Below are 11,907 nucleotides of genomic sequence, written 5' to 3'. Positions count from 1 at the left end.
GAAATGGCAGCCACATGAGCAAGCAGGTGAGCAGGGCCATGCAAGGGAGGGCAGCACAGGGAACCAGGGCACATGGCTGCTCCTTCATTCCTTCCCATCTGCCTTGCAGATGGGCATCTTCAGAGACAGATCCTGAATAAGAAGGAAACACGCCTATGCTCAACCCTTTGATAGGTCTCCATGCTTCACACAGAAAAGATATGTCAGAAAAAACCTGTAACAATTCTAGTTCTTAAGGGACCCTGCTAGATCCCCGAGATACACCTGCCCTCACCCCACAGTTTCATACCACATTGCTCATCCTCTTGCCTTCCTGCAGGTGCTGGCATTGGACCTGAAGTTTTCAACACACAACGAGGGAAATGGCAGCCACATGAGCAAGCAGGTGAGCAGGGCCAAGCAGGCGAGGGCAGCACAGGGATGCAGGGCACTTGGCTGCTCCTTCATTCCTTCCCATCTGCCTTGCAGATGGGCACCTGTACAAGATGGAGCCAGAGTTAGAAACACGCCTATCGTCAGCCCTTTGAGAGGTCTCCATGTTCCACACAGAAAAGATATGTCAGAAAATACCTCTAACAATTTTCGTTCTTAGGAGACCCTCATAGATCCCCGAGATGCCCCTGCCCTCACCCCAATGTTTCATACCACACAGTTCATCCTCTTGCCTTCCTACAGGTGCTGGCATAGGACCTGAAGTTTTCAACACACGCCGAGGGAAATGGCTGGCCCATGAGCAAGCAGGTGAGCAGGGCCGTGCAAGGGAGGGCAGCACAGGGAATTAAGGCACTTGGCTGCTCCTTCATTCCTTCCCATCTGCCTTGCAGATGGGCACCTACACAAGATGGAGCCAGCGTTAGAAACACGCCCATTCTCAGCCCTTTGAGAGGTCTCCATGCTCCACGCAGAAAAGATATGTCAGAAAAAACCTGTAACAATTCTAGTTCTTAAGGGACCCTGCTAGATCCCCAAGATGCCCCTGCCCTCAACCCACCGTTTCATACCACTTGGCTGATTTTCTTGCCTTCCTGCAGGTGCTGGCATTGGACCTGAAGTTTTCAACACACGCCGAGGGAAATGGCTGGCCCATGAGCAAGCAGGTGAGCAGGCCATGCAGGAGAGTGCAGCACAGGGATGCAGGGCACTTGGCTGCTCCTTCATTCCTTCCCATCTGCCTTGCAGATGGGCATCTTCAGAGACAGATCCTGAATAAGAAGGAAACACACCTATCCTCAACCATTTGAGAAGTCTCCATACTCCACAGAGAAAAGATATGTCAGAGAAAACCGGTTACAATTCTTGTTCTTTAGGGATCCTGCTAGATCCCCGAGATACACCTGCCCTCACCCCACAGTTTCATACCACATTGCTGATCCTCTTGCCTTCCTGCAGGTGCTGGCATTGGACCTGAAGTTTTCAACACACGACGAGGGAAATGGCAGCCACATGAGCAAGCAGGTGAGCAGGGCCATGCAAGGGAGGGCAGCACAGGGAAGCAGGGCACATGGCTGCTCCTTCATTCCTTCCCATCTGCCTTGTAGATGGGCATCTTCAGAGACAGATCCTGAATAAGAAGGAAACACGGCTATGCTCAACCCTTTGAGAGGTCTCCATGCTCCACACAGAAAAGATATGTCAGAAAAAACCTGTAACAATTCTAGTTCTTAAGGGACCCTGCTAGATCCCCGAGATACACCTGCCCTCACCCCACAGTTTCATACCACATTGCTGATCCTCTTGCCTTCCTGCAGGTGCTGGCATTGGACCTGAAGTTTTCAACACACAACGAGGGAAATGGCTGGCACATGAGAAGCAGGTGAGCAGGGCCATGCAAGGGAGGGCAGCACAGGGATGCAGGGCACTTGGCTGCTCCTTCATTCCTTCCCATCTGCCTTGCAGATGGGCACCTGCACAAGATGGAGCCAGAGTTAGAAAGACGCCTATCCTCAGCCCTTTGAGAGATCTCCATGCTCCACACAGAAAAGATATGTCAGACAATACCTCTAACAATTCTCGTTCTTAGAAGACCCTCATAGATCCCCGAGATGCCCCTGCCCTCACCCCAATGTTTCATACCACACAGTTCATCCTCTTGCCTTCCTACAGGTGCTGGCATAGGACCTGAAATTTTCAAGACACGCCGAGGGAAATGGCAGCCACATTAGCAAACAGGTGAGCAGGGCCATGCAGGAGAGGGCAGCGCAGGGAAGCAGGGCACTTGGCTGCTCCTTCATTCCTTCCCATCTGCCTTGCAGATGGGCACCTGCACAACATGGAGCTAGACGTAGAAACACGCCTATCCTCAGCCCTTTGAGAGGTCTCCATGCTCCACACAGAAAAGATATGTCAGACAAAACCTGTTAAAATTCTTGTTCTTAAGGGACCCTGCTAGATCCCCAAGATACACCTGCCCTCACCACACCATTTCATACCACCTGACTGATTTTCTTGCCTTACTGCAGGTGCTGGCATTGGACCTGAAGTTTTCAACACACGCCGAGGGAAATGGCTGGCCCATGAGCAAGCAGGTGAGCAGGGCCATGCAGGAGAGTGCAGCACAGGGATGCAGGGCACTTGGCTGCTCCTTCATTCCTTCCCATCTGCCTTGCAGATGGGCACCTGCACAAAATGGAGCCAGAGTTAGAAAGACGCCTATCCTCAGCCCTTTGAGAGATCTCCATTCTCCACACAGAAAAGATATATCTGAAAAAACCTGTTACAATTCTAGTTCTTAAGCGATCCTTGTAGATCCCCAAGATGCCCCTGCCCTCAACCCACCGTTTCATACCACTTGGCTGATTTTCTTGCCTTCCTGCAGGTGCTGGCATTGGACCTGAAATTTTCAACACACGACGAGGGAAATGGCAGCCACATGAGCAAGCAGGTGAGCAGGGCCACGCAAGGGAGGGCAGCACAGGGATGCAGGGCACTTGGCTGCTCCTTCATTCCTTCCCATCTGCCTTGCAGATGGGCACCTGCACAAGATGGAGCCATAGTTAGAAACACGCCTATCCTCAGCCCTCTGAGACATCTCCATGCTCCACACAGAAAAGATATGTCAGACAATACCTGTAACAATTCTCGTTCTTAGAAGACCCTCATAGATCCCCGAGATGCCCCTGCGCTCACCCCAATGTTTCATACCACACAGTTCATCCCCTTGCCTTCCTACAGGTGCTGGCATAGGACCTGAAATTTTCAACACACGCCGAGGGAAATGGCTGGCCCATGAGCAAGCAGGTGAGCAGGGCCGTGCAAGGGAGGGCAGCACAGGGAAGCAAGGCACTTGGCTGCTCCTTCATTCCTTCCCATCTGCCTTGCAGATGGGCACCTACACAAGATGGAGCCAGCGTTAGAAACACGCCCATTCTCAGCCCTTTGAGAGGTCTCCATGCTCCACGCAGGAAAGATATGTCAGAAAAAACCTGTAACAATTCTAGTTCTTAAGGGACCCTGCTAGATCCCCAAGATGCCCCTGCCCTCAACCCACCGTTTCATACCACTTGGCTGATTTTCTTGCCTTCCTGCAGGTGCTGGCATTGGACCTGAAGTTTTCAACACACGCCGAGGGAAATGGCTGGCCCATGAGCAAGCAGGTGAGCAGGGCCATGCAGGAGAGTGCAGCACAGGGATGCAGGGCACTTGGCTGCTCCTTCATTCCTTCCCATCTGCCTTGCAGATGGGCATCTTCAGAGACAGATCCTGAATAAGAAGGAAACACACCTATCCTCAACCATTTGAGAAGTCTCCATACTCCACAGAGAAAAGATATGTCAGACAAAACCTGTTACAATTCTTGTTCTTAAGGGATCCTGCTAGATCCTCGAGATACACCTGCCCTCACCCCACAGTTTCATACCACATTGCTGATCCTCTTGCCTTCCTGCAGGTGCTGGCATTGGACCTGAAGTTTTCAACACACGACGAGTGAAATGGCAGCCACATGAGCAAGCAGGTGAGCAGGGCCATGCAAGGGAGGGCAGCACAGGTAAGCAGGGCACATGGCTGCTCCTTCATTCCTTCCCATCTGCCTTGTAGATGGGCATCTTCAGAGACAGATCCTGAATAAGAAGGAAACACGGCTATGCTCAACCCTTTGAGAGGTCTCCATGCTCCACACAGAAAAGATATGTCAGAAAAAACCTGTAACAATTCTAGTTCTTAAGGGACCCTGCTAGATCCCCGAGATACACCTGCCCTCACCCCACAGTTTCATACCACATTGCTGATCCTCTTGCCTTCCTGCAGGTGCTGGCATTGGACCTGAAGTTTTCAACACACGCCGAGGGAAATGGCTGGCACATGAGAAGCAGGTGAGCAGGGCCATGCAAGGGAGGGCAGCACAGGGATGCAGGGCACTTGGCTGCTCCTTCATTCCTTCACATCTGCCTTGCAGATGGGCACCTGCACAAGATGGAGCCAGAGTTAGAAAGACGCCTATCCTCAGCCCTTTGAGAGATCTCCATGCTCCACACAGAAAAGATATGTCAGACAATACCTCTAACAATTCTCGTTCTTAGAAGACCCTCATAGATCCCCGAGATGCCCCTGCCCTCACCCCAATGTTTCATACCACACAGTTCATCCTCTTGCCTTCCTACAGGTGCTGGCATAGGACCTGAAATTTTCAAGACACGCCGAGGGAAATGGCAGCCACATTAGCAAACAGGTGAGCAGGGCCATGCAGGAGAGGGCAGCGCAGGGAAGCAGGGCACTTGGCTGCTCCTTCATTCCTTCCCATCTGCCTTGCAGATGGGCACCTGCACAACATGGAGCTAGAGGTAGAAACACGCCTATCCTCAGCCCTTTGAGAGGTCTCCATGCTCCACACAGAAAAGATATGTCAGACAAAACCTGTTAAAATTCTTGTTCTTAAGGGACCCTGCTAGATCCCCAAGATACACCTGCCCTCACCACACCATTTCATACCACCTGACTGATTTTCTTGCCTTACTGCAGGTGCTGGCATTGGACCTGAAGTTTTCAACACACGCCGAGGGAAATGGCTGGCCCATGAGCAAGCAGGTGAGCAGGGCCATGCAGGAGAGTGCAGCACAGGGATGCAGGGCACTTGGCTGCTCCTTCATTCCTTCCCATCTGCCTTGCAGATGGGCACCTGCACAAGATGGAGCCAGAGTTAGAAAGACGCCTATCCTCAGCCCTTTGAGAGATCTCCATTCTCCACACAGAAAAGATATATCTGAAAAAACCTGTTACAATTCTAGTTCTTAAGCGATCCTTGTAGATCCCCAAGATGCCCCTGCCCTCAACCCACCGTTTCATACCACTTGGCTGATTTTCTTGCCTTCCTGCAGGTGCTGGCATTGGACCTGAAATTTTCAACACACGACGAGGGAAATGGCAGCCACATGAGCAAGCAGGTGAGCAGGGCCACGCAAGGGAGGGCAGCACAGGGATGCAGGGCACTTGGCTGCTCCTTCATTCCTTCCCATCTGCCTTGCAGATGGGCACCTGCACAAGATGGAGCCATAGTTAGAAACACGCCTATCCTCAGCCCTCTGAGAGATCTCCATGCTCCACACAGAAAAGATATGTCAGACAATACCTGTAACAATTCTCGTTCTTAGAAGACCCTCATAGATCCCCGAGATGCCCCTGCCCTCACCCCAATGTTTCATACCACACTGTTCATCCTCTTGCCTTCCTGCAGGTGCTGGAATTGGACCTGAAGTTTTCAACACACGACGAGTGAAATGGCAGCCATATGAGCAAGCAGGTGAGCAGGGCCATGCAAGGGAGGGCAGCACAGGGATGCAGGGCACTTGGCTGCTCCTTCATTCCTTCCCATCTGCCTTGCAGATGGGCATCTTCAGAGACAGATCCTGAATAAGAAGTAAACACGCTTATGCTCAACCTTTGAGAGGTCACCATGCTCCACACAGAAAAGATATGTCAGAAAAAACCTGTAACAATTCTAGTTCATAAGGGACCCTGCTAGATCCCCGAGATACACCTGCCCTCATCCCACAGTTTCATACCACATTGCTGATTCTCTTGCCTTCCTGCAGGTGCTGGCATTGGACCTGAAGTTTTCAACACACTCCGAGGGAAATGGCTGGCACATGAGAAGCAGGTGAGCAGGGCCACGAAGGCGAGGGCAGCACAGGGATGCAGGGCACTTGGCTGCTCCGTCATTCCTTCCCTTCTGCCTTGCAGATGGGCACCTGCACAAGATGGAGCCAGAGTTAGAAAGACGCCTATCCTCAGCCCTTTGAGAGATCTCCATGCTCCACACAGAAAAGATATGTCAGACAATACCTATAACAATTCTCGTTCTTAGGAGACCCTCATAAATCCCCGAGATGCCCCTGCCCTCACCCCAATGTTTCATACCACACTGTTCATCCTCTTGCCTTCCTGCAGGTGCTGGCATTGGACCTGAAGTTTTCAACACACGACGAGGGAAATGGCTGGCCCATGAGCAAGCAGGTGAGCAGGGCCATGCAAGGGAGGGCAGCACAGGGATGCAGGGCACTTGGCTGCTCCTTCATTCCTTCCCATCTGCCTTGCAGATGGGCATCTTCAGAGACAGATCCTGAATAAGAAGGAAACACGCCTATGCTCAACCATTTGAGAGGTCTCCATGCTCCACACAGAAAAGATATGTCAGAAAAAACCTGTAACAATTCTAGTTCTTAAGCGATCCTTGTAGATCCCCAAGATGCCCCTGCCCTCACCCCACAGTTTCATACCACATTGCTGATCCTCTTGCCTTCCTGCAGGTGCTGGCATTGGACCTGAAGTTTTCAACACACGCCGAGGGAAATGGCTGGCACATGAGAAGCAGGTGAGCAGGGCCACGCAGGCGAGGGCAGCACAGGGATGCAGGGCACTTGGCTGCTCCTTCATTCCTTCCCATCTGCCTTGCAGATGGGCACCTGCACAAGATGGAGCCAGAGTTAGAAAGACGCCTATCCTCAGCCCTTTGAGAGGTCTCCATGCTCCACACAGAAAAGATATGTCAGACAAAACCTGTTAAAATTCTTGTTCTTAAGGGACCCTGCTAGATCCCCAAGATACACCTGCCCTCACCACACCATTTCATACCACCTGACTGATTTTCTTGCCTTACTGCAGGTGCTGGCATTGGACCTGAAGTTTTCAACACACGCCGAGGGAAATGGCTGGCCCATGAGCAAGCAGGTGAGCAGGGCCATGCAGGAGAGTGCAGCACAGGGATGCAGGGCACTTGGCTGCTCCTTCATTCCTTCCCATCTGCCTTGCAGATGGGCACCTGCACAAAATGGAGCCAGAGTTAGAAAGACGCCTATCCTCAGCCCTTTGAGAGATCTCCATTCTCCACACAGAAAAGATATATCTGAAAAAACCTGTTACAATTCTAGTTCTTAAGCGATCCTTGTAGATCCCCAAGATGCCCCTGCCCTCAACCCACCGTTTCATACCACTTGGCTGATTTTCTTGCCTTCCTGCAGGTGCTGGCATTGGACCTGAAATTTTCAACACACGACGAGGGAAATGGCAGCCACATGAGCAAGCAGGTGAGCAGGGCCACGCAAGGGAGGGCAGCACAGGGATGCAGGGCACTTGGCTGCTCCTTCATTCCTTCCCATCTGCCTTGCAGATGGGCACCTGCACAAGATGGAGCCATAGTTAGAAACACGCCTATCCTCAGCCCTCTGAGACATCTCCATGCTCCACACAGAAAAGATATGTCAGACAATACCTGTAACAATTCTCGTTCTTAGAAGACCCTCATAGATCCCCGAGATGCCCCTGCGCTCACCCCAATGTTTCATACCACACAGTTCATCCCCTTGCCTTCCTACAGGTGCTGGCATAGGACCTGAAATTTTCAACACACGCCGAGGGAAATGGCTGGCCCATGAGCAAGCAGGTGAGCAGGGCCGTGCAAGGGAGGGCAGCACAGGGAAGCAAGGCACTTGGCTGCTCCTTCATTCCTTCCCGTCTGCCTTGCAGATGGGCACCTACACAAGATGGAGCCAGCGTTAGAAACACGCCCATTCTCAGCCCTTTGAGAGGTCTCCATGCTCCACGCAGGAAAGATATGTCAGAAAAAACCTGTAACAATTCTAGTTCTTAAGGGACCCTGCTAGATCCCCAAGATGCCCCTGCCCTCAACCCACCGTTTCATACCACTTGGCTGATTTTCTTGCCTTCCTGCAGGTGCTGGCATTGGACCTGAAGTTTTCAACACACGCCGAGGGAAATGGCTGGCCCATGAGCAAGCAGGTGAGCAGGGCCATGCAGGAGAGTGCAGCACAGGGATGCAGGGCACTTGGCTGCTCCTTCATTCCTTCCCATCTGCCTTGCAGATGGGCATCTTCAGAGACAGATCCTGAATAAGAAGGAAACACACCTATCCTCAACCATTTGAGAAGTCTCCATACTCCACAGAGAAAAGATATGTCAGACAAAACCTGTTACAATTCTTGTTCTTAAGGGATCCTGCTAGATCCTCGAGATACACCTGCCCTCACCCCACAGTTTCATACCACATTGCTGATCCTCTTGCCTTCCTGCAGGTGCTGGCATTGGACCTGAAGTTTTCAACACACGCCGAGGGAAATGGCTGGCACATGAGAAGCAGGTGAGCAGGGCCATGCAAGGGAGGGCAGCACAGGGATGCAGGGCACTTGGCTGCTCCTTCATTCCTTCCCATCTGCCTTGCAGATGGGCACCTGCACAAGATGGAGCCAGAGTTAGAAAGACGCCTATCCTCAGCCCTTTGAGAGATCTCCATGCTCCACACAGAAAAGATATGTCAGACAATACCTCTAACAATTCTCGTTCTTAGAAGACCCTCATAGATCCCCGAGATGCCCCTGCCCTCACCCCAATGTTTCATACCACACAGTTCATCCTCTTGCCTTCCTACAGGTGCTGGCATAGGACCTGAAATTTTCAAGACACGCCGAGGGAAATGGCAGCCACATTAGCAAACAGGTGAGCAGGGCCATGCAGGAGAGGGCAGCGCAGGGAAGCAGGGCACTTGGCTGCTCCTTCATTCCTTCCCATCTGCCTTGCAGATGGGCACCTGCACAACATGGAGCTAGAGGTAGAAACACGCCTATCCTCAGCCCTTTGAGAGGTCTCCATGCTCCACACAGAAAAGATATGTCAGACAAAACCTGTTAAAATTCTTGTTCTTAAGGGACCCTGCTAGATCCCCAAGATACACCTGCCCTCACCACACCATTTCATACCACCTGACTGATTTTCTTGCCTTACTGCAGGTGCTGGCATTGGACCTGAAGTTTTCAACACACGCCGAGGGAAATGGCTGGCCCATGAGCAAGCAGGTGAGCAGGGCCATGCAGGAGAGTGCAGCACAGGGATGCAGGGCACTTGGCTGCTCCTTCATTCCTTCCCATCTGCCTTGCAGATGGGCACCTGCACAAGATGGAGCCAGAGTTAGAAAGACGCCTATCCTCAGCCCTTTGAGAGATCTCCATTCTCCACACAGAAAAGATATATCTGAAAAAACCTGTTACAATTCTAGTTCTTAAGCGATCCTTGTAGATCCCCAAGATGCCCCTGCCCTCAACCCACCGTTTCATACCACTTGGCTGATTTTCTTGCCTTCCTGCAGGTGCTGGCATTGGACCTGAAATTTTCAACACACGACGAGGGAAATGGCAGCCACATGAGCAAGCAGGTGAGCAGGGCCACGCAAGGGAGGGCAGCACAGGGATGCAGGGCACTTGGCTGCTCCTTCATTCCTTCCCATCTGCCTTGCAGATGGGCACCTGCACAAGATGGAGCCATAGTTAGAAACACGCCTATCCTCAGCCCTCTGAGAGATCTCCATGCTCCACACAGAAAAGATATGTCAGACAATACCTGTAACAATTCTCGTTCTTAGAAGACCCTCATAGATCCCCGAGATGCCCCTGCCCTCACCCCAATGTTTCATACCACACTGTTCATCCTCTTGCCTTCCTGCAGGTGCTGGAATTGGACCTGAAGTTTTCAACACACGACGAGTGAAATGGCAGCCATATGAGCAAGCAGGTGAGCAGGGCCATGCAAGGGAGGGCAGCACAGGGATGCAGGGCACTTGGCTGCTCCTTCATTCCTTCCCATCTGCCTTGCAGATGGGCATCTTCAGAGACAGATCCTGAATAAGAAGTAAACACGCTTATGCTCAACCTTTGAGAGGTCACCATGCTCCACACAGAAAAGATATGTCAGAAAAAACCTGTAACAATTCTAGTTCATAAGGGACCCTGCTAGATCCCCGAGATACACCTGCCCTCACCCCACAGTTTCATACCACATTGCTGATTCTCTTGCCTTCCTGCAGGTGCTGGCATTGGACCTGAAGTTTTCAACACACTCCGAGGGAAATGGCTGGCACATGAGAAGCAGGTGAGCAGGGCCATGCAGGAGAGTGCAGCACAGGGATGCAGGGCACTTGGCTGCTCCGTCATTCCTTCCCTTCTGCCTTGCAGATGGGCACCTGCACAAGATGGAGCCAGAGTTAGAAAGACGCCTATCCTCAGCCCTCTGAGAGATCTCCATGCTCCACACAGAAAAGATATGTCAGACAATACCTGTAACAATTCTCGTTCTTAGAAGACCCTCATAGATCCCCGAGATGCCCCTGCCCTCACCCCAATGTTTCATACCACACTGTTCATCCTCTTGCCTTCCTGCAGGTGCTGGAATTGGACCTGAAGTTTTCAACACACGACGAGTGAAATGGCAGCCATATGAGCAAGCAGGTGAGCAGGGCCATGCAAGGGAGGGCAGCACAGGGATGCAGGGCACTTGGCTGCTCCTTCATTCCTTCCCATCTGCCTTGCAGATGGGCATCTTCAGAGACAGATCCTGAATAAGAAGTAAACACGCTTATGCTCAACCTTTGAGAGGTCACCATGCTCCACACAGAAAAGATATGTCAGAAAAAACCTGTAACAATTCTAGTTCATAAGGGACCCTGCTAGATCCCCGAGATACACCTGCCCTCACCCCACAGTTTCATACCACATTGCTGATTCTCTTGCCTTCCTGCAGGTGCTGGCATTGGACCTGAAGTTTTCAACACACTCCGAGGGAAATGGCTGGCACATGAGAAGCAGGTGAGCAGGGCCATGCAGGAGAGTGCAGCACAGGGATGCAGGGCACTTGGCTGCTCCGTCATTCCTTCCCTTCTGCCTTGCAGATGGGCACCTGCACAAGATGGAGCCAGAGTTAGAAAGACGCCTATCCTCAGCCCTTTGAGAGATCTCCATGCTCCACACAGAAAAGATATGTCAGACAATACCTATAACAATTCTCGTTCTTAGGAGACCCTCATAAATCCCCGAGATGCCCCTGCCCTCACCCCAATGTTTCATACCACACTGTTCATCCTCTTGCCTTCCTGCAGGTGCTGGCATTGGACCTGAAGTTTTCAACACACGACGAGGGAAATGGCTGGCCCATGAGCAAGCAGGTGAGCAGGGCCATGCAAGGGAGGGCAGCACAGGGATGCAGGGCACTTGGCTGCTCCTTCATTCCTTCCCATCTGCCTTGCAGATGGGCATCTTCAGAGACAGATCCTGAATAAGAAGGAAACACGCCTATGCTCAACCATTTGAGAGGTCTCCATGCTCCACACAGAAAAGATATGTCAGAAAAAACCTGTAACAATTCTAGTTCTTAAGCGATCCTTGTAGATCCCCAAGATGCCCCTGCCCTCACCCCACAGTTTCATACCACATTGCTGATCCTCTTGCCTTCCTGCAGGTGCTGGCATTGGACCTGAAGTTTTCAACACACGCCGAGGGAAATGGCTGGCACATGAGAAGCAGGTGAGCAGGGCCACGCAGGCGAGGGCAGCACAGGGATGCAGGGCACTTGGCTGCTCCTTCATTCCTTCCCATCTGCCTTGCAGATGGGCACCTGCACAAGATGGAGCCAGAG

Source organism: Phasianus colchicus, chromosome 1 (genome assembly GCF_987193195.1).
Source record: "Phasianus colchicus chromosome 1, bPhaCol1.hap1.1, whole genome shotgun sequence".
NCBI classification, from domain to species: domain Eukaryota; kingdom Metazoa; phylum Chordata; class Aves; order Galliformes; family Phasianidae; genus Phasianus; species Phasianus colchicus.
Note: the sequence above shows the minus strand (reverse complement) of the source record.